Consider the following 24,604-nt stretch of genomic DNA (forward strand, 5'->3'; position numbering starts at 1 on the left):
GTAGAAAGGCATCCTGAAGCCTGGAAAGTCATTAATTTGATTGTCCAGTATTTCCTTCATGAGATATTGCAACACTTAGAAAAAGTGTACAGCGCCAGCAGACAATGAATTTTCAGCACTAAAAAAACGAAACTTCATTAACAGCTAAACCAAACGTTTCCGATGTAAATTTCCACATTTATAGAGTGTAAAAAGGCATCCTGAAGCCTGGGAAGTCATTAATTTGATTGTCCAGTATTTCCCTTATGAGATAATGCCTCACATAGCAAATGTGTACAGTGCGAGCTGAAAATGCATTTTCAGCACTAAAAAACCAAACTTTTATAACAGCTAAACCAAACGTTTCAAATGTAAATTTCCACCTTTATATAGTGTAAAAAGACATCCTGAAGCCTGGGCAGTCATTAATTTGATTGTCCAATATTTCCCTTTTGAGATAATGCCTCTCATAGCAAATGTGTACAGCGCGAGCTGAAAATGCATTTACAGCACTAAAAAACCAAACTTTTATAACAGCTAAACCAAACGTTTCCAATGTACATTTCCACCTTTATATAGTGTAGAAAGGCATCCTGAAGCCTGGAAAGTCATAAATTTGATTGTCCAGTATTTCCTTCATGAGATATTGCAACACTTAGAAAAAGTGTACAGCGCCAGCAGACAATGAATTTTCAGCACTAAAAAAACGAAACTTCATTAACAGCTAAACTAAACGTTTCCAATGTAAATTTCCACCCTTATATGGTGTAAAAAGACATCCTGAAGCCTGGGCAGTCATTAATTTGATTGTCCAATATTTCCCTTATGAGATAATGCCTCTCATAGCAAATGTGTACAGCGCGAGCTGAAAATGCATTTACAGCACTAAAAAACCAAACTTTTATAACAGCTAAACCAAACGTTTCAAATGTAAATTTCCACCTTTATATAGTGTAAAAAGACATCCTGAAGCCTGGGCAGTCATTAATTTGATTGTCCAATATTTCCCTTATGAGATAATGCCTCTCATTGCAAATGTGTACAGCGCGAGCTGAAAATGCATTTACAGCACGAAAAAAACAAACTTTTATAACAGCTAAACCAAACGTTTCCAATGTAAATTTCCACCTTTATAGAGTGTAAAAAGGCATCCTGAAGCCTGGGAAGTCGTTAATTTGATTGTCCAGTATTTCCCTTATGAGATAATGCCTCACATAGCAAATGTGTACAGTGCGAGCTGAAAATGCATTTTCAGCACTAAAAAACCAAACTTTTATAACAGCTAAACCAAACGTTTCCAATGTAAATTTCCACCTTTATATAGTGTAAAAAGACATCCTGAAGCCTGGGCAGTCATTAATTTGATTGTCCAACATTTCCCTTATGAGATAATGCCTCTCATAGCAAATGTGTACAGCGCGATCTGAAAATGTATTTACAGCACTAAAAAAACAAACTTTTATAACAGCTAAACCAAACGTTTCCAATGTAAATTTCCACCTTTATATAGTGTAGAAAGGCATCCTGAAGCCTGGAAAGTCATTAATTTGATTGTCCAGTATTTCCTTCATGAGATATTGCAACACTTAGAAAAATTGTACAGCGCCAGCAGACAATGAATTTTCAGCACTAAAAAAACGAAACTTCATTAACAGCTAAACTAAACGTTTCCAATGTATATTTCCACCTTTATATAGTGTAAAAAGACATCCTGAAGCCTGGGCAGTCATTAATTTGATTGTCCAATATTTCCCTTATGAGATAAGGCCTCTCATAGCAAATGTGTACAGCGCGAGCTGAAAATGCATTTACAGCACTAAAAAACCAAACTTTTATAACAGCTAAACCAAACGTTTCAAATGTAAATTTCCACCTTTATATAGTGTAGAAAGGCATCCTGAAGCCTGGAAAGTCATTAATTTGATTGTCCAGTATTTCCTTCATGAGATATTGCAACACTTAGAAAAAGTGTACAGCGCCAGCAGACAATGAATTTTCAGCACTAAAAAAACGAAACTTCATTAACAGCTAAACCAAACGTTTCCGATGTAAATTTCCACATTTATAGAGTGTAAAAAGGCATCCTGAAGCCTGGGAAGTCATTAATTTGATTGTCCAGTATTTCCCTTATGAGATAATGCCTCACATAGCAAATGTGTACAGTGCGAGCTGAAAATGCATTTTCAGCACTAAAAAACCAAACTTTTATAACAGCTAAACCAAACGTTTCAAATGTAAATTTCCACCTTTATATAGTGTAAAAAGACATCCTGAAGCCTGGGCAGTCATTAATTTGATTGTCCAATATTTCCCTTTTGAGATAATGCCTCTCATAGCAAATGTGTACAGCGCGAGCTGAAAATGCATTTACAGCACTAAAAAACCAAACTTTTATAACAGCTAAACCAAACGTTTCCAATGTACATTTCCACCTTTATATAGTGTAGAAAGGCATCCTGAAGCCTGGAAAGTCATAAATTTGATTGTCCAGTATTTCCTTCATGAGATATTGCAACACTTAGAAAAAGTGTACAGCGCCAGCAGACAATGAATTTTCAGCACTAAAAAAACGAAACTTCATTAACAGCTAAACTAAACGTTTCCAATGTAAATTTCCACCCTTATATGGTGTAAAAAGACATCCTGAAGCCTGGGCAGTCATTAATTTGATTGTCCAATATTTCCCTTATGAGATAATGCCTCTCATAGCAAATGTGTACAGCGCGAGCTGAAAATGCATTTACAGCACTAAAAAACCAAACTTTTCTAACAGCTAAACCAAACGTTTCCAATGTAAATTTCCACCTTTATATAGTGTAGAAAGGCATCCTGAAGCCTGGAAAGTCATTAATTTGATTGTCCAGTATTTCCTTCATGAGATATTGCAACACTTAGAAAAAGTGTACAGCGCCAGCAGACAATGAATTTTCAGCACTAAAAAAACGAAACTTCATTAACAGCTAAACTAAACGTTTCCAATGTAAATTTCCACCCTTATACAGTGTAAAAAAATATCCTGAAGCCTGGGCAGTCATTAATTTGATTGTCCAATATTTCCCTTATGAGATAATGCCTCTCATAGCAAATGTGTACAGCGCGAGCTGAAAATGCATTTACAGCACTAAAAAAACCAAACATTTATAACAGCTAAACCAAACGTTTCCAATGTAAATTTCCACCTTTATATAGTGTAAAAAGACATCCTGAAGCCTGGGCAGTCATTAATTTGATTGTCCAATATTTCCCTTATGAGATAATGCCTCTCATAGCAAATGTGTACAGCGCGAGCTGAAAATGCATTTACAGCACTAAAAAAACAAACTTTTATAACAGCTAAACCAAACGTTTCCAATGTAAATTTCCACCTTTATATATTGTAGAAAGGCATCCTGAAGCCTGGAAAGTCATTAATTTGATTGTCCAGTATTTCCTTCATGAGATATTGCAACACTTAGAAAAAGTGTACAGCGCCAGCAGACAATGAATTTTCAGCACTAAAAAAAACGAAACTTCATTAACAGCTAAACTAAACGTTTCCAATGTAAATTTCCACCTTTATATAGTGTAAAAAGACATCCTGATGCCTGGGCAGTCATTAATTTGATTGTCCAATATTTCCCTTATGAGATAATGCCTCTCATAGCAAATGTGTACAGCGCGAGCTGAAAATGCATTTACAGCACTAAAAAACCAAACTTTTATAACAGCTAAACCAAAACTGGGTTTAGCTAGTCAGTAAAACACTCTTTATAGTGTAGCAACGTTAGTAACGCTAAATTCTTACCTAGTTTATGAGACGAGTGCTGTACTTGACTATTTTTTGTAATTTATTATTATTATTTTTTTTAATGCTTTATAGAGCAAATTGCACCTATGACAGTTGTTATTACCACAGAAGCCATCTCAAATGGTTGCAAACTCTGAGGGTGACTTTGAACCGGAAGTCCCGCCTCAATCGTCATCTGATTGACAGCGGAATCCTGGAGCCAGAGAAGAGAAAAGAATCAGACACGAAGTTGAAGAAGCGAAAAAAAATAAACATCGAATCTTAAAGTTCTCGCAACGAGGGTGACTGTTGGGGTCTGGAGAAGTAACCGAAAGATGGGGAGCCCCGTATTTTGGTCTTGGTAAGAGGGTAACTCACTTGATGTTGACGAGGGAACCTATGCCGCTATGCTATATACCGACGTGAGAAAACTACGGCCTGGGGGCCACATGCGGCCCGTTAAACGTTTTAATCCGGCCCGCCGAATTTGAAAAAAAAAAAAAAAAACCTTGTTAATGTTTTATTTTCAAAATAGTGTGGTTTTTCAAAGACAAGCTTTTGTTCACTTTCATTTAAAATTAAATGTATTTTTTTTCTCAGATGAGATGAGGTTACCAAAACACTCCATCCATCTGCTCCTGGTCCAGCCCCTCTGTCAAATTTTAGAACCCATTGTGGCCCGCCAATAAAAAAGTTTTCCCACCCCTGCTATATACTATAAACTATGTTAATGTCGTCAGGCCATTATAGAGTATTTCTTCTGACATTTTGAAGGAGAAATAATACTCAACGTTTTATTTTTTTATGATGTTTGAGGCATTCTGACTGAAATACAGTTAAATTGAGGTTACCAGTAGTCATTTCCATTACCTGTAAATGTAAATTAGAATGTAACTTACTACAGTGAACCCTCGGTTATCGCGGTTAATGGGGACCGAGACCACCCGCGAAAACTGAAAATCCGCGAAGTAGCGGCGCACCTTCAAAAATGCTTAAAAATAAAAAAGTGCGAAGTAGCGGCGCACCTTCAAAAATGCTTAAAAAAAAAAAGTGCGAAGTAGCGGCGCACCTTCAAAAATGCTTAAAAAAATAAATAAATAAAATAATATATATATATATATATATATATATATATATATATATATATACGGGTAGAGAGAGAGAGGGTGAAATTCATGTTATAACAAAAAAAAAAAATTATTAAAACATTTTTTTATTCCCCAGCCATTATTTTTGTATTTATTCAATTACTTCTTTTTGTATTTATTTAATTACTTCGACTTTTACCTGCTGGTACGCCGTCCGGTGTGCCCTGGCATTCTTCATTTATTTATTCATTTATTCATTCATAACTGACAGCCTCGCGCTCCGCTCATGCCCGGGCGGAAGGTGTTCCTCTTCGGCTTAACAACCACGCACGCCGGCCGGTCTCCTCCGGAGCTCTCGCACGGTCCCGAACGGAGCGAAATGTCGCCCCGCTAGTGCCCGGGCGGAAGTTGTTCCTCTTCGGCTTAACTGCCACGCACGCTGGCCGGAGCTCTGGTACGGTCCGAACCGCGCGAAACGTCGCCCCAAATCGTGCCCGGGGGAACGTGCTCTTCTTTGTCCACTCTCCTCTTCGCCCACGTTCTTCTTCGGCGCACGCCGGCCGTCTAACCACTCCAGCGCCCCGTCGTGCCGCTCGGCGAAACTACAATGCCCCCGAATATTTTTTAGACCCGCGAAGCACTGAACCCGCGAAAGGTGAACCGCGAAGTAGCGAGGGTTCACTGTATTGCAGCCAGATACCTATAAAATGTCATTTAATTTGCACTGTTTTGATCGCCACTGTTTTGCTCATTGAACAACAAATGAAAAGATGAATCATACACAGTGTTTGTAAAGATAATTGTCAATGTTTTATTAAATGAAATTCCAATGTAAAATTGTGTAATATTGTGTTATATAATGGGTCTACAACATACATTTCTCACAGACAAGTAGAGCTTTTTCTCATGAAATGTGTTGAAAAAAAACTAACATTTGAACATTGTTTTGCGTTACAACATCCGTGTTTACTGGTCATAAATTATTAACTTAAGTTTAATATACACTACACGAGCTGGGTAGCCACCACGCCTCAACCACCATAACAAGTTCGCTAACCCTTTAAGTCGAACGAGGTAGCTAACATATCGGGTTCAATTTGTACCAAAAATATGCTGTTGTGCCTTGTGTCTCTGTATATGTCGTCATGACGTGTCATTTGACAAAGCCTTGTGTCGATGTTAGTTGTCGATGTAACAGTCTATGTTAGATGTCAATGTATGTCTATGTTAGATCTCAATGTGTCGATGTTAGATGTCAATCTATGTGTCTATATTAGATGTGTTTATGTTAGATGTCTATGTAAATGTTTGTTAGATGTCGATGTGTGTAAGATGTCTATGTAAAGGTTGGTTAGATGTCGATGTCTATGTAAATGTTTATGATGGATGTCGATGTGTCTGTTAGATGTCCGTGTTTGTTAGATGTGATTGTAATGGTTTATGTTATAGACGTCAATGTAAGTGTCAATGTTAGATGCCCATGCATGTTTGTTAGATGTCGATATATGTGTCATTGTTACATTTCAACGTAAATGTTGTTCGTGCAAGTTTCCAGTCCTCCAGCCACGTGACATCATGCGCGTCAAAGTGATAACTCGTACATTTCACGGAGGGAAAAAAAACAGACACCATTGGTAGTTTTGACCGGGAAAAAAAAATCATTTATTTTTTTCGAACACCTCATGTCTCTTTCAGCGTAAGAATAAACATGACACGACCAAAATAAAATATACCAACACAGGCAAATATTTAAGGAGCACTCAAGAGATACACTTCAGCTCATTTAATCCCACCTATTTTTACTAACGCAAACCCTTCAATTCTAGCGCCCACAGAATAGTGTGCTATAATGCTATAAAAATATGGAGCCTTTACCTGACAGCGTTTGAATATAACTGAATTCCCATTGCTCACGAAAAACTGAGAAACTAAGAACAAACATTTCAAGCACAAGCTTGACTTGACTTCAACAGTTCTATTTTTTCTTTTGTGACAGCTCAGACATCAAAATAATGCTTTCCTTCTATAAAATAAAAACAGCATGACAAAAGGTGCTGAAATAAACTATATACGGAAGTGCGTGAGTGACAGTGTGTGCATGTGTTTTTGCAACGCATGTGTACACCCTGCCATACAAATTACACAATTCGTTGGGTATGTGGTATACACTAAAACAATTGCCTTGGAGCAAGTGAACACAACACGTCTCACACTGTATACATGCTGTAGAAGGGCTGGGCGATATGACCTCAAATCAATATCGCGAGAAATCGAGCAATTTTACCTCGATAACGATAAATGCACGATAAATTCCCACGTGGACTAAAATCAAAATAAATGCAGGAATTGCATATTGACTGTTTTTTTTATTGACCAACTGGTACACTTTACTTTCAATGAAAAATAAAAGTACAAAAATCATTTGTATGAACATTCCAAATAGCTTGCAGGGTTCGCGGTTAACTTTAAAAACTGCTTGCCCATAGGGCAAGTGCCACTAAAATTTGCCTTGCCCGAGTGGCCAAATTACTTGCCCGACTTGGGCAAGTGACAATTTTTTTTCTCTAAGAATAAAATGTTTATGGTTGTAAAATGTGCGCCACAAATGTAAATAAACATATAATCTGATAAGCATAAATTAATCTTGTTTTCATCGTCAACCATGAAACCCTACTCACAAGAGCAAATGTATCATCCTGTGCAGTTATTGAAAATGTTAATTGTAGTTTTAATAATTAACAAATCTGCATGTTAAATTGGGAAAATGATATTACAGCAATCCAGATGATCAATTTTAAGTCCAGGAGAGCGTATTAATTGAGGAATCACATGAGTAAATTATGAGTGTGGCAAATTTGTGTATTCCTTTAAGACCAGTGCCTGTGGTGCTGCCTCCATAAGTTTCATAGCATAAACAGAACACAGTCACTGACACTATGTCAGGTCACACCATGGAGCTAATGAATTAACAGCCAATAATCAAATATTACTCCCTTCCTTACTCACAACTGAATTGTCTACTTAAAAATATTCGAGCTATTTTAGTCATGTCAGAGGAATCCGAAATTTTCGGCCAAAATATCGTAGGTTTTTGTTGTGTTTTTCAAACTTCAAATGAGGATGCTACGACAGCGAGTTCCAATACTGCGGGATTTATTGACGTCCACTTTAACTCGACATTCACTGAACTAACTGATCCCCGTAGCGCCCGCCCATTGCCCCCGATAAGGCCAATGGACCATACCAAAACATAAGGGGTTGTCTGGGTTAAACCATCACCATACAGTGCACACAAACAGATCACACCACCGTTTTCGTCAAAATTAAAGATATTTGGCTGCTTTAAAAAATGCTTGCCCGGTCGGGCAAGTTGCCCATAATTTTACCTTGCCCGTGGCCAAATTTCACTTGCCCCGGGCAATCGGGAAGCGGTTAACCGCGAACCCTGAGCTTGCTTTGCATGACTTGAACAATGTCACAAAGAAAAAGGGTACCTCTTGCGAAATCTTTTTCTGCAAATAGATTGCGCCAAGATGCTCTCATGATGTAAATAATGGCAAATAAAAAAACGCTAAATAAAATGAAAGAAAATGTCAATGCAAGCCAAATAAACAAGTGGGTATTATCGGGGAAAATGTGCCGTCTCGAGTACTCTGCTGCGCAGTCGCCACTTGTCATCTATGGAATGCACAGTTAGGCTCAATCAGGGATCCATGTTGCGACCCGACCACAAGTCGGATGTAGATGCAAAATGCTTGACATGTCTAAGCTCCCGGCCCGATGTAGTCCATATCGGGAAATACGGCTTTCATGAAGCGTTTAAATCCTGTGCGCGCCACGTAACTAGAGGAGCTTTATCTTTAGCTATGTGCTAGGCTATCGCGTCCACCTCTGAGACGTTCTCTCGTATGGTGTCGCCTCCGTTCATGGGCTGTTGTCACTTGTCGAACCTTGCTTCTCACTTTGAACTTTCAGCACAGCATGGTTGTGTTGTGGGTGGTGAGAAAGCTTCTGGATTTGAATCGCCAGCAACGAGAGCGACAGACGGGTGGAGTCACATGACTAGAGGCGCTGTAGCGGTCTTAAAGGGGCATGAACATTGCCGCAGACAAAAGGCTTTTCTTTTTTTATTCATCGAATTTACCGACATGGGCAAAATGATTTCGGTCATTGTAATAAATTTCGGTAACGGTAAATTTTCGGTTTATCGCCCAGCCCTATGCTGTAGCATGGCTTTTTTTGCCGTGGGTGTCAAATATTTTACTTTGTTTTCAGAGTGCTTACAGACCTCTTGGTTTTGCCTCAAAATAATTGTCTGCAAAGCAGTCTGTGCCATCCGCATCATTGATGTGCAGGAGTAGCTTGTTGGTAATAAATAGCTGCAAGAAGTCCGCTGTTTGCCGCAGCATCCAGTGGTCCAGCGCTCGCAGTGAAAGTCTTGTCTGGCAGCCCGAACCATCCCCAAACATTTCGAGATGCACGCCCACTAAATTCCAGAAATATAAACATGGACAAACTTGACATTCTTCCAGATTCTGTCTCTTTGCATTGTTTTGAAGTTACTCCTGCAACTTTTCCACTTCTTCGATCCTCCCCATTGTCTGAAAAAGAAGTGTATATTTTGATTTGAAATAATGACCTCAACATACCAATACATTTGTTTATCATCTGAACTGGATTATTTTGAAACAACATTTGGGTTGGACATCTGGGATTTGTTGTTGTGTATATTCAGAGTAATCCTTTTCTTGTATATAGCAAAAGCAATAGTCGCTGGCCTTGAAAATGGGTACAAGACTTGACCAAATTAAGATGCCATAAGGTCTAATTTGCCCCTTCTCTACCACAACTGATTTAGAGGCCATTAGTAACAGATTTGAGAAGACCACTTTTAAAGATATGAAGCCAGAGCTCGGCACCGGACCCATTTTAATTATTTATTATAATTTTAATGTATTATTGAGCAAATGACACAATATGTCAGTAGTGATTACCACAGAAGTCATGTCAAAATAGTGCAAATTCTGAGGTCGACTTCAAATCAGACAGGCGGAGACGAGCGCCAGAGAAGAGATGAGAATCAGAAGAGATGTTGAAGAAGCTAATAACAAAAAAAACAAAAAAACACATCAAATCTCCATGTAGTAGCAACGGGGATGGCTCATGGGGTCAGGAGAAGTGAGCGGGAGATGGGGAGTATGAGGTGCCGTTGGGGACAAAAGTCAGGAATCGCTTCACACTTCTGAAATGCACTCTTACACACCAGTGAAATTGTTGTTGCTCATGCATACTTATGAAACGCTATCATACATACGAGTGAAACGCTCTCATACACACTAGTGAAATAGTTGTTGCTCATACACTCGTCAAATGCGCTCATACACATAGGTGAAACATTCTCATACACACCAGTGAAAGGCGCTCAGGCACAATTGTGAAATTATTGTTATTCATAAATACAACTGAAACATGCTCATGCCCATACACGAGTGAAATGCTTTCATACAAACACCCACACTGTTGAAAATGCTGTCATGAACACAAGATCGCTTACAAATACTAAAATGTAAAAATTAATCATTTATTTAGCAGGGATGCATGGTGGGCGACTTGTTAGCACGATGGTCTCACAATGCAGAGGTCGCGGGATTGATTCCGGCTTTCCTGTTTGGAGTTTGCATGTTTCCCACACGCCTGCGTGGGTTCTCCGGTTTCCTCCCACATTCCAAACACATGCATGGCAGGTTGTTTGGACACCCTAAATTGGTGTGAGTGTGAGCGCGGATGGTTGTTTGTCTTTGTGTGACCTGCGATTGGCTGGCAACCAGTTTAGGGTGTACCCCACCTACTGCCCCAAGATAGCTGGGATAGGCTCCAGCAGCCCCCGCAACCCTTGTGAGGAGAAGCCGTACAGATAATGGATGGTGGGATGGCATTCATAATGGACGGCCGCCACGGTGGGCGACTTGTGAGCACGATGGTCTCACAATGCAGAGGTTGTGGGATCGATTCCGGCTCCGGCCTTCCTGTGTAGAGTTTGCATGTTCTCCCAAGCCTGCGTAGTTTTCTCTGAGTTCGCCAGTTTCCTCGCACATTGCAAAAACATGCATCCATTTACTCTGATGCCAATGTTTTCTGTACCTTATGGCAGATTTTTCTCTTTGCCGAAGACTATTAGCACTTGTAGAGCGAGGACCTGTGCCACAGTCGTCAACTGCACCCTAAAATCTGATCATTTTGTATTTTAGACATTACACACTACACAGTTAAAGATGGTCCAAAAAAGAAAAATGGATTAATGTATTTCAACTTACATAATACTCTTTAAAGAGCTGACCAGCTCATTCCCAGAGGTACGTATTGGGGCGTATTGGTCGTCTTTACAGAAGACTCCAGGAGGTAACTCAGGTTTGACCTTCAGCCACAACAGAGTGTTGGGTGTGAGTGCTTCCAAGTCGTTGAGGTCGGAAGATGTCCTTGTGATAGGCCTGCTGTTTATAACTGCTTCAGCCTCACCAAGCAAGGTATATTGACTTTCTTCACCCGAAATTTGTTCTTTTACAGTGACATTCAGGATTTTTCTCACAGACCAAATAAGTCGCTCACAGCTTCCTCCGTGGTGGGAACCTGCTGGGGGATTGCTATGCCACTGAATACCTTTTTGCAGCAAGTGTTTCTCGATTTACTTAGTGTTCCATTCTTTGATTGATTTCTTCATTTCACTGTCAGCTGATCTAAAGTTGGTTCCGTTATCAGAATACATCTCTCTCACTTGTCCTCTTCTGACAAGAAATCTTCGGATTGCGTTGAGACAAGCATCTGTGTCACGTGAAGATGCAATTTCCAGATGTACGGCTCGTACAGCGAGACATGTAAAAATCACGCCGTATCTCTTTACTTGTCCTCTAACCCTACTTACTTAGAATGGACCAAAATAATCAACGCCAATTCTCTTGAAAGGCGGATCGTCAGGTAGCACTCTTCTGATGACTCTAGCAGCTCGAGGTATCCAAAACTGTTGATGCAGATTAGCCATCATGTGGTTCCTTCCAGCGTGAGCTGTAATCTCATGAATGTATCTCAGGACTAGCTTTGTGTTATGTGAATCCTTGGCAAGATGGCTTGCTGTTTTGCTGTTTCAGGCATGGCTGCGTGGCTCAACTGTCCACCAACCCTCATGACACCATCTTGAAGTACTATATTGAACTTGTAAAGTGGGCTACTTTTCTTCACCCTTTTTTGTTTTTCAAATATGGCTAAATCTTTTTTGAAACTTCGCCTTTGACAGTATTTCACAAGTTCTCTTTCTGCTTTATCCAAGTCGTCGCAGGTCAAATACTTTCCTTTGACAGTTCTCTTGAATAAATTCATCTTGCCTTCTTCACCTAATGTGATTAACTCCTTTCTATTTTCCTTTACTCTGTCAGTAAGTCTTTCAGCTTTAGAAACCAGGCTACGGCCTGCTTCAATGCTGTCCAAGACGAATAATGGTTCATCCACTGGCCCAGAGAATCTTTGGGCTACAGTGACTGAATTACATGCACTTGAGTCACTCATTTGACCTCCAGGTCATTAATTGGTAATTTGAAGTGGTTTTTGTGTTTAACTAAATTCCTGGACACTGCCTGATTTTTTTCAGAGCTGTACAACCACTAGAAAGGGTGGTTCCCACAATGTGAGTTTTGCTCAGGTGGCCCAACAATGTCACAAAAACAAGTAGGGGTGTGTGTGTGTGTTTGTATAAGCTACATGTTGGGGACCAACATCGGACAGCACACCCACTGTAGGGGACCAAAATTTTTGTGGGGACCAAAAATCTGGGCCCCACAAAAAAGAGCATTGAATTCAGTGATAAGAAGCTCAGGGGGAGGTCCTGTCAAAGTTTCAGGGCTTCCCAGGAAGGTCACAAAAACAAGACGAGTGTGCTAGAAATGTGTGTGCGGAAAAATTACTCAGGATCGCTGTCTAGTGGTCGGTCCCGGTACTGCACTTACGCACACTTCACACACTCGGCTGGTCTGCGCATGTGCAGGACAGTCTGCTTTATGTCAGGCAGCCACCCTCCCCTCCCCCACAGCCCAACCCGAAAAATTGAGATGTTAGTTAAGTATTTATTCCTATTATTGAGTGAGATTACATATTTTTACTTGGCAGCTGGCACAACAGCTAAGCTTGGAGCACAGTTATTGCAAAATAAAATAAATAAACAGTAACAACAATAACGATTGTTAATATTGTTATACTTTATAGCGTAACCTATTTATACTAATTTTCTGTATGCAATTTCAAGTGCAACTAATATAGTTGTGCATATAGATAGCCACCAAACTCCATACATTAGATAAAAATAAGAGCCACAATGTTAACCAATTAACAGTTCAAGAAAAAAGCAGACATCCAAGAACTTGCTTTGTTACTTTTGCGTGGCCAGAACTACAAACCCCAAAGCAGAGCAAACCCAAAACATCAGAGAAAGTACAATACTTTTGTCAAGGAGTGGTGCTGCTGCTTTGCGATCGCTGCCACCATAGTGAACGCGCTCCCACATTCGTGCACACGCACACATGCCACACACCTGTTTTCCACGTCCTGTCAGTCCACTCCGTCGGTCCGCATTTATTTCGTTGGTCAGCCATCACGGTTGGGTGCGCACTAGATCGCTGTTAAACCATCTTCTACGCCACAGTCCTCGTGTTCAACAAACATTTCTCCCGAATTCGCCTACCATGCACAACTCTCCACTTTCAAACCGAGCGCCGCTGTTACTTCCGGGTTTTTAGCGCCAAGCACTTGACGCTAGCGTGTGACGTCATGGCGAAATACTAGGTTTTAAAATAAAAATTTTCTTTTTTTTGTACAGTCTAAGTGCATGGGGTTATGATAGATCGAATGAGTATACCTTTATGTACTCACTAACATTTATGTTGATCATAAAATGTTGTTTTGATGAAGAAAACTGTTATTTTTTAGAATCAATTGGCTTAGGGCACTTGGGCAAACTACGGCCCGGGGGCCACTTGTGGCCCGTTAAACGTTTCAATCCAGCCCCCCAAACTTGAAAAAAATTAAATGAATAAGCCTTGTTAATGGTTTATTTTCTAAATACTGTGGTTTTTCAAAGACATATATATTGTTGTAATGCTTTTGTTCACTTTCGTTTAAAATTAAATGTATTTTAGGACTCATTGTGCCCCCCCCCTCCCAATCAAAAAGTTTGCCCATCCCTGGCATAGTGGATGGGCCGAGGAGTTTAAAAGGCACACATCATGCATTTTTCAGTCAGTTTTAGCCAGGGCTTGGTATGGGGAAGACCAGCTGGTTTACATGTAATCATTAAATTTTCCCAAGTTTTATTTAAGTTAATTGGACAAAACAAAAAAAACGCAATATTCTTCTGCCAGAGAGTATGTAATATTCTTCTGCCATTTTATTGTAGAGGGCCATTTTGAGCCCCTAACAATATTATTCAACCAAGAGATCATGAGTCGTCGCCCACTTACTTTCTGAAATCAGCTGGGATGTCACGGCTGTGACCCTCGTGAGGATAAAGTGGTTCAGATGGAAAAGTAGGACTAAGGGCTTTTTCTCAGGTTTCCATGCGCAAATCCATGTATATTAGGTTAATTGGAGACTCTAAATTCTCTACTCATCAAATGACATTCGTGACCCTGATGGATAGATAAAATAGATTATTAATCTGCCATGGGAAGTCCAAGGTGTCTGGTAGAAAGAAATGCATTCATACACTCATTACACAGTCAACCAAGCAAAGACACAAAGCCTAGGGCAGGGGCGGGCAAACTTTTTGATTGGAGGACCACAATGGGTTCTAAAATATGACAGAGGGGCCGGACCAGGAGCAGATGGATGGAGTGTTTTGGAAACCTCACCTCATCTGAGAAAAAAAATACATTTAATTTTAAATGAAAGTGAATAAAAGCATTCCAACAATAATATTTGTCTTTGAAAACCACAGTGTTTAGAAAATAAAACATTAACAAGGTTTATTCATTAAATTTTTTTCAAGTTCGGCGGCCCGGATTAAAACTTAACGGGCCGCATGTGGCCCCCGGGCCGTAGTTTGCCCTCGCCTGGCCTAGGGCATAAACACATACATGTAATATCCAATCCGCTTATTCTCACAAGGATAGCGTGCTGGAGCCTACCCAGCTGTCAACGGACAGTAGGCGGGGCACACCCTGAAGTGGTTGCCAGCCAATCGCAGGGCACGCAAAGACGAACAACCATCTGCGCTCAAACTCACTCACAAATGCAACCTCCACACAGGAAAGCTGGGTCCCGGGATCGAACCCTGCACCTTGGGACTGCGAGCCGGATGTCCTAACCAGTCTTAACTCATTAAATACCAGCCATTTTCACTGGAGCAACCCGCTCAATCCCAGCGTTTTCCTGGGTTTTGACTAATATTGCAAGGTCCACAGAATATTGTATTCTAATGCTATATAGACATGGAGCACACCCGAAGAAAGATGAGACTCTCTTCTTTCAACAGAAAAAAAATGTTTGTTCCTATCTTTTTCCATTTTTGAGCAATCGGCATTTGAAAATAGCTAAATTTCATGAAAACTCCAATCCCTGGGGAAAAAACTGAGAAAATGAGCTTTTTGTAAACTGATGCATTTTGACCATAATTTGAACTTTGACACTATTATTTATGGCTTTTATGACACCTCTAACATCTAAATAATGCATGCCTTCTATAAAATAACAAAAAAAAGCACAAAAAATGTTTTTGATAAAATAAATTTATTTGCACATAACACTAAACGACTGAACTGTTGAACTATGTACAAAAATGAAATACATCAGTGTCATACATACTTTTTTTTTGTGTGATATAAAATAAAACAGTTGCCTTGATGCAAGGGCACACAACATAGTTCACACCACATTCTTGTTTCACTCCGTTTGCCTTTGCGCAAACAGACCCGACACTTTCGTTGTGGTCTGGCTTTGCTGGTCCGTGGAAAATAGGCGAGCTTGTGTTTGTCCACTGGGGTTTGTGTGAAAATAATTGTCTGGGAAGTGATTGCTGGCATCCGCGATGTGCTGCAGAAGCTCATCCGTGAGAAACAGCTGCAGGAAATCAGCTGGCTCCTCAGACTCCAAATGGGCAGCGGCATTCAGTGGTCCAGGGGTTGCTGTAAAGTCGATTTTCCTCGGTTGCCATCCAGTGTGACGCCATCCGGAACCACTGCTTCCTGATGCACAACCTGTAAATTACAGAAATATAAACAATTGGAAATATATATTTATTGCTGCATTTTATTGCTGGCGTGTGAAGTTTCATATTATAATTTACCTTTCTTTACACCAACAAGACGAGGAGGAACTTTCTTGCCGCGGGATGCACAATCTGTGAATTTTAGAAAGTATGCATGATTACCACACCATTCAGTATTGTTGTTTCCTCGTCGGGGAGGAGATGCGCTCGCGCGTCACTGCACATTTACGCGACATTTTCTGCCCGCAAGATGCATGATATGTACAATAAAAGCATGAGGGCTAAAACCACATGTTCAATGGTAACTTGCGAGCGTTTACTTCCTCGTCGGCGAGGACTTACGCTCGCGTGTAATTGTGCAATAGGCGCCCGGACGAGAAAGTCAGCGAGCAAGCTTGCGTCTAACTGCACATTTACGCGACATTTTCTGCCCGCAAGATGCATGATATGTACAATAAAAGCATGAGGGCTAAAACCACATGTTTAATGGTAACTTGCGAGCGTTTACTTCCTCGTCGGCGAGGACTTACGCTCGCGTGTAATTGTGCAATAGAGGCGGCCGGACGAGGAAGTCAGCGAGCAAGCTCGCGTCTAACTGCACATTTACGCGACATTTTCTGCCCGCAAGATGCATGATATGTACAATAAAAGCATGAGGGGTAAAACCACATGTTCAATGGTAACTTGCGAGCGCTTACCTCCTCGTTCGGGGGGATCTGGTGAGGACTCTCAGCTGCTTTGGCTATTGTCCGAAGGCAGGCGATGCAGGCCGCAAGGCACGCGCACCCTCTTTAGACGCCGTTTTGTTGTGACGACGACGAAGCGTCATCCTCTCAACCAAAGCGTCTCCATCGCCTTGATGCTTTTAGGAAGCTTTTTTTTACAAAAAAGCATTCCTCGATCGTCATTTGCTTGGAGGATTTCATTGCTAACGCTACTAATGCGACTGCTGCTAGTGCTGCCGATGCTGCAGCTACCCACGCTGCTCTCCACACTTATAAGTCTACCCCAGGATCCCGCCCCCCCATTTGTACCTCTGGCGCAGATTCAAGGCGGATCTTTTGCACCTCTGCCCCCTGCTGGGTGATTTTTACATGATTCACAATGCGGACAAGGCTGATTCTCAGTCAGAGGTTGCATCAGACCCTTATGTACACTATGACGTAAAAAAGACAGGAAACGTACTTATACGTCTTTGGTAGAGGGCGCCATTGCATTAAAAGACGTCTTTGTACGTCTAAGGGAGTAAATGAGTTGAACAAAGTACAGGGTCCTTCACCTGACTACAGATGATCTTCTGGGGACTTTATTTGGTTTTAATCACTTTTGGGGTCTGTATCTATGCACACTCCCTGGTTTTGCTACCTTCCCGGGTACCACATACACACTGCTTAGTTTCTCTGCCTTCGTGGGTACCACATACATATTGCTTGGTTTCTCTGCCTTCCTGGGTACGACATACACACTGCCTGGTTTTGCTACCTTCCTGGGTACCAGTCACACAAACGTCAGACGACTCAGCACATACCGACTGTCTCAGCACTACACACTTTCACTCCAAGGCAGTGCTGTGAACCAACTTACTGACAAGAGGTAGTATTTAGAATTTTAAAAAGTGCTTGAAAGGTTTTGTTCATGTAAAACCAACAGATTATGACATTATTATTATTATTTAAATCAGTATTAAACAGCATCAGCATAGGTTAAAGATATTATACAGACTATATACGATAAAAAAATACTAAACCACCCTTGCTTTTCCGTCATTTCTTGTATAAGTTAACACACAGATGTATAACATTTGTTTATACAAATATAACGATTAAAAAGTAGCTGATTAGAGTTTTAATTTTGTATTCATTAATCTGTAATAAAAATGGACATATTTTGGTTAATAAAATTAACAAGAAATAAAAGTAAAGGGTGTTCTAATACTTTTTTCAAGATTGTCCTAACATACATTTAATGTTTACAGTATATGTCTTCGGAAGAAGCGCAGCATTAGATTTTTTTTTATGTTCTCTCTCTTTGACTTCTGAATTTGAATTTCTGTCACAGATGTGCTTGAATTCTATTTTGGATGATTTGTGTTAAACTGCACAAATATTTGAAGAGCCATAGAATTCAAGAATCACACCAGTGCTGCTACTCCTCCGAACGGGTGAACGCCCTTGATTAACAACCTGCGTTGAGGTGGCTTTTGAGATTCGTGGTGTGGGAGAAAAATCTCTGAAGGCATTCTTAGACTTCAAGAGAGGGTCCACAATTTTCAAAGATTCACTTCCGTCTGAATCAGAGGCCTCACTTGTATCCGGAATATATTCATCTCCACTGTCATCTGAGTTGGAGTAATAATGCTTATCCATTCCAAAGTCAGCCTGTTTTTTTAATCTAAAAAACAACAACGAAATATAAAGGATAGAAGGCAGGAGACCAATAAAATATATGCAATTTGCTTGTAAGATTCCCTGAAATCTATATGGGTTGTTTACCTGTATACTTTTGGTCCTCCTGAGCCTTGGGATAGTAATATGGTCTGGGTCTGAGGCACAAAGTTCAGGGGCAGGATTTGACAATGATTCGTCAGAATCTGTGTCGTTATTCCAAGGAAGATTCAGCCCATATTTTTTGTCCAAGGGAGGAGACTGGGTTGCATCAGAGTCCAAGAGAAAATTGAGAACCCATTAAATACTTAATCCCCAGAGGAATCTGCACAGAAAAAGGTCTTAATTCTATTTGAAAAAAAAAAAAACTAAAATATTGATGAATGATATTATGACAAAATAATGTAATAACAAAATTAGAATGATTTTAGGAAATTATTTGCAAAACCAAAACATTGTGGTACGATAATAATGCATATAATTATTCTACGCAGCTATATTTAACAAAAACACTTAATTGACCGTAACAAAAAGCTCCCGGGAGGAAAACTACATTAAATGTTTTTTTAACAGGGCAGTGAAAATATTGGAAAATAAAAAAAATAATGAATAAAATAATATGAAAAAAGAATTCAATGTGTATCGATGGACCCATATGAAATACTTATATCGCTATGTACTTATCAGCCATATCGCCCAGCCCAATATGTAACTGCAACTTCAAAACCTCGGGCCATAACAGGATTGTAACATGGGATGCATATCTTCATTCCTAAATTTGTAGATCCCGAGGAGGCTGCTCAATGGTCCTGGTAATGTAAACCTCAACCAATTCGGTCACAGCCAATGTTCTCCATCCTTGTTAAGAAGTTTTGAAATGATTTAATAGATATACTATTGCAAACTATACCAGAATTTTATACATTTTAAACTTTTGATCACAATTTTACCTATTTTCTAAAAATCTGAAGAATCCACATGCCAAATCACCTGCTGTGGACACATAGGTTCTGTTCTGACAGATAATTCAGTTACAGGTTGTGTACTTAAAGCCAATAAGAGGGCAATGCAGCAGTCGACAGCCTGACGAAAGCTTAAGTCTCCCAATGAGAGAACTGTAGTGGCTGGTAGGTTCTTAGATTGTAACATAGTAAAGACATACACTACGCATAACTGTATATCATATGATGATGAGGGAAAATATTATTAGCTACGATTTATGTCCAGATATATTAGAAAACTTGTCCAACCAGCACAGGTCTATCTAACTGTAATTTTAACATCTCAAGACACGACAGGATGACCACATGATACGCATACCTCCTTTTCAGAGTCTGTCAAACCTTGAGAAGGCTGCTTCGATGTTCTGGTGGCATCAACCTCAGCCGATTCAGTCATTGTCGGTTGTCCTCCATCCTAATGAACAAGTTGAATATTAATTTAATGAATTAAAAAAAAGAAAATGGATCAGAATTTTACACATTTTAACGAACAAGTTCACGAATGAAACAAAACCAATTACTTTAGCGCATGACAATTAATCTTCAGTAGAGATATGTTGTGACTGATATTTCAGTCACAGGTTGTCTTTTGAACGCCACCAGGGCCGCAATGGAGCACAGGACAGCCAAAAGTCTTCTTGTCGGACAGCTGTAGTGGCTGGTAGGTTCTAAGATTATAACATAGTAAAGGCACATACAACTCCTAACTGTATTTCATATGATAATGAAGGAAAAGATGATTAGCTATGATTTATGTCAACAATAAAAATGGCTCTACGGGGTCCCCACGAACGCAAACCTGACAGTTGGGTGTCAGATGGCCAACATACCTGACTCGCAATTCAACTCAACTGGACCCCACAACACAAGAAAAAGCTGAGTGAGCCTCAAACCAGACATACACATTCACTGACAAATATCCTGTGACACCAGATATATTAGAAGTCTTGTCTAATCAGCACACGTCTATCTAACTGCAATTTTAACATCTCGAGACACGACAGGATGAGCACACCATACGCATACCTCCATTTCTGAGTCTGTAAAGCCTGGAGGAGGCTGCTTCGATGTTTTAGTAGCATCATAAATTTATTGAATTAATTATATTTGAGGTTGGATTAGATTTTTACACATTTTAAGCCTTAGCCACCCAAAACAAAACATAAGCTCATGAATGAAATAAAACTAATTAATTTCGCCCATGCCAATTAATCTTCTGTAGACACGTGTTGTGACCAGTGTTGTTTTTGGCAGGCATTTTAGATTTTGTCCAAGTCATTTGGACAAAGTGCTGATTTGTTTACATCACATTTAGTCATCCCAATTCGTTATAGTTTTAGTCCAGTTTTAGTCAACGAAAACTAAAAAAAGGGTTTTAGTCCAGTTTTAATCGACGGAAACGCAAAAAAAGTTTTACCCTAGTTTTCGTCAATTTATTCACAAAGGTTTTAGTCCAAGCGGCACGGTGGCCCAACTGGTTAGCATGATGGCCTCACAATATTGAGGTCGTAGGTACGATTCTGGCTCCGGCCTTCCTGCGTGGGTTTCCTCTGGGTAATCCGGTTTCCTCCCATATTCTTAAAACATGCATGGCAAGTTGCTTGGACACTCTAATTGCCCCGAGGCATGAGTGTGAGCGTGGATGGTTGTTCGTCTATGCATGTCCTGCGATTGGCTGGACACCAATTCAGGGTGTACCTCGCCTACTGCCGAAGACAGCTGGGATAGGCTCCAACACCCCCCGCGACCCTAGTGAGGAGAAGCGGTACAGATAACGGATGGATGGATGGATGGATGGGTTTAAGTCCATTTGAGTTAAAACAAGGCATTCAAGGTTTCCACCCAATAACAAAGACTTTTGGATGGACTACTAAGGATTCTTCATTACAAACAGAAAAAAGTGGCAACAGTGGAATCAATACTCACTGCTCCAAAATAAGCAGAGAAGCAAAACATTTTGTTGGGCAACTGTTGTGGCTTTATTTCACTAAAAGCAACATAAAATAATTTATGAACCACATGCTAACAATTTTGTCTAGTCAACGAAAAAAATTCATGTACATCACGTCATGTTTTCGTCATAAAAGAACCTCGTATAGCTTGTCATCGTCATTAAAAAAGGGGCGTTAACGAAGTATTTTCGTCATAGTCATCAGTGACGAAAACAACACTGGTTGTGACTGATATTTCAGTCCCAGGTTGTCTCCTGAACACCACCAATTGGGCAAGGGCGCGCAGGAAAGCCTGGGGTCTTCTATTTTTACAGTATAGAAAGGCTAAATATCAAATTGAAACAGTGTTTTATATCATGAATATACAGGGTTGGTGCTGGTTCTGGTAGGGAAACCACAACATAAAGATGTCCTTAATTAGTCCCACAATGGGGATATTTGCAATATGGCATATGATGGCCTAACAGGGCCACCGCCCAGAAAGGAGTAACGCAGAACTTTGTAATACTGTCACTCCCTGACCAGTTCGTTGTTCCTGCAGAGCCAAACTTTGACTCAGACCCACAAATTTGAATTACAGATAGTGGACAATGGAGAACTCCCCCAGTCAGTCAGCATGTTCAACTTCCATAGAAACCTCACATACATTTATTAGATTGCCAAACTAATTGGAAACTACATCACCAGAACACCACAAGTGGGCTCTGTTATTGTACTTAAAGATGCATCTTACAAACCTGTGTTCTCCAAGGCCAGCTGGTCCATAGTCTTAAGTTATTTCTTCGCCAACATCAATGTCTCGGAGCGCAAACAGACAGAGGTGTGGTCTGTCCTCTGTTGTCATCTTCTTCATTTTACAGTTGGGGTGCATGTGGTCATCATTAACCAGTCTTCCCAGACTGCCATCTTCTTGAGCTGCATCAACACTTAAAATAGATTAAAAAAAAAAAAACAATTATTCAAACAATGTCAGAAATTAATCTTTGAGACAATCTTGTGTACACAAAACATAAAAATAGGAAATCCACAATTTTTAAATCTAAATCAAATCATACAAGAAATTTCTATTGGAATCAGACCCTAGTAACAGCTTGTCTTTGAGACTTCATGATCTATATTTTCATTTGTACAGATTCAACGCATGAATAAAAGTAATTATACATTTTTGCTTAGAGAATGATTTTTCCCCTAACACTTATGGGATGAGTATGTGTTTATTTTTTTAAATAAAAACAAAAATAAGATAACATCTCAATCTTTGCCTCACCTCCAAGTTTTTTCTTGCCGGCGGAAGTCAAACAAAAAGACAGTGCCTCTTCCATCCATCTTCCTGCGTTGAGATTCATCAGAATCTATCAATTTTCCTCTGTACTCCATAATAAAGAATAAAGTCGTCTTTCCTGAAAGGGGCCTTGGTAAATACTCCTCGACCTAGTTAACAGGGAAATCAAGTTAGCTTCGTCATATTTTTAAGCACACAAATAAGGAGTCATCATATTCATTTGGGCCACTATACTAATGTAGGGTGGTTTGAAACATTGCTTCTTGTGAGGGATAGAGCAGAGCCCTTCTTTATGATTTTAAAGGAACAGACCAGCCAAAATTCATTTTCCAGCATTGCATTAGCCAGTATGTATTAGGACTGAAAGTACAAATGTCAATTGCACCTGGTTACGTAAAAAAAAAACTTTAAGATTATTTAGTTTCAAAACAATGACATACACTGTACACAGTCATATTGGATCGCGTCACGTGATCTCTGTGACGTATTACGTGCTTTACACTAGACTATCAATATCGGACTTGTTCACCGGTCTATTGTGGTATAAAAATGCCGGAGGGCGTCATCAAGTACAGCCTTAATTTAGATAGAACTCCTACCATCAGGTTTCACACTCACTGAAATAACTTGAAACTGACAAAAGTGGCAAAAGAAAAGGTCAAGACACTCTTAATGTAAAATAACCACTTAAAAAACGATGTCAGCTTGGTTATCAGAAAACAATAATATATCTTAGCAAAAGCGTTAACATCATACCTTTAAATTAGTTTATATTCTTCGCTTCTAACTCTGCAGTCTTGTCCAGACCCTTGACTGCATGTTCAATAGTATCCTGCTTTGGGGACTTCCTGCATCTCAGGGAAGGCATTGTTTATTCTATAAAGAAAAAAGACAGTATTGTGTTGAGAATTATTAATACTATGGGCTAAATGGAGTTTTAACAATATCAGTGTAAGAAAAATAAATTATAAATTAAAAAAACATCAATTCCTCCATCCCAATTAACGATTTCAACCATAATAGTTTATATTGAAGTTTAAACAACAGACACAGACAGATTTATGCAGTGTGACTACAAAAATCTTACCAAAATTGCATTCACAGTAACCTTTGCTTTAAGAATCATGTAATTAACCAGTGAACATCGTGTCTTACACAAAAATTAATGACAGAAATTATCATAGTACTTGCATTCTGTGGTTCTATAACAAAAGTGCAAGCTGTTAGCTCCGCAAAGCTAACGCAACAAGCTAGCGTCCCTCGTGCTCACATTCAATGCAAACCTGACCACCGGATGACAATACGCGTCGGTTTAGTTCTTTAAATGAGTAAAAGCACCATGACGTTTTATAATTATTCAATGCTTAACTGGAGCTCGTCAATTATGTCGATGTAGGAGCACATGTTTGCTAGGCCAGTGTTGTAGGCCCACATCCATGGTGCTACTTTGTATAGTGTTTTCCACACAACTATCTCTAACTATGAACAAATGCACTCGACGCATGTTTTGAAAAAAACCCAACGAAAAACACTTACCTCTCCGTTTCAACAGCAGTTCGAACTTCGAAGTGGTGATATTCTCCAGCGTTAAGCACCTGCTCGAACTGCGAATAGGTAAAATTCAACAGCGTCTTTTTTCTGTCTTAATAAGGACGCGATGAGAGGAGGAGCGCTTGCCTTTTCGTCAGCACGCCCCGCGCGGGTGGTGCTGCTTTATCACTCTCTATCTGTGCCCGCCCGCCGGCATGTCGATAGAAAAATAATATTCCTTCAAACATTACTTTCATCTTCTTAACGTTTTGTAGTGAATTTAACAGGTTCACCACTTTTTTCAAATACACCAATGGAAAACAGGTCTTAATTGAGGAAACATACAAAGAGCGTCTCACAAACACCTTATGATGAGC

General features: G+C 39.8%; 1 long non-coding RNA gene across 1 annotated transcript; it reads right to left on the bottom strand.

The window, feature by feature from the left end:
• Positions 1-18,702: 18,702 nt before the first annotated feature.
• On the bottom strand, positions 18,703-24,400 carry LOC148315939 (uncharacterized). The gene is made up of 6 exons (XR_015840509.1): positions 24,234-24,400; positions 23,454-23,573; positions 22,683-22,846; positions 22,153-22,341; positions 19,783-19,878; positions 18,703-18,723 (listed from the first exon to the last, which is right to left on the bottom strand). It is a non-coding gene; the product is annotated as an uncharacterized LOC148315939 (long non-coding RNA).
• Between the last annotated feature and the right edge of the window lie 204 nt (positions 24,401-24,604).

The sequence above is a fragment of the Idiotropiscis lumnitzeri genome, unplaced genomic scaffold, assembly GCF_059441095.1.
Source record: "Idiotropiscis lumnitzeri isolate Australia: NSW breed Sydney's pygmy pipehorse unplaced genomic scaffold, RoL_Ilum_1.0 HiC_scaffold_33, whole genome shotgun sequence".
Taxonomy (NCBI): domain Eukaryota; kingdom Metazoa; phylum Chordata; class Actinopteri; order Syngnathiformes; family Syngnathidae; genus Idiotropiscis; species Idiotropiscis lumnitzeri.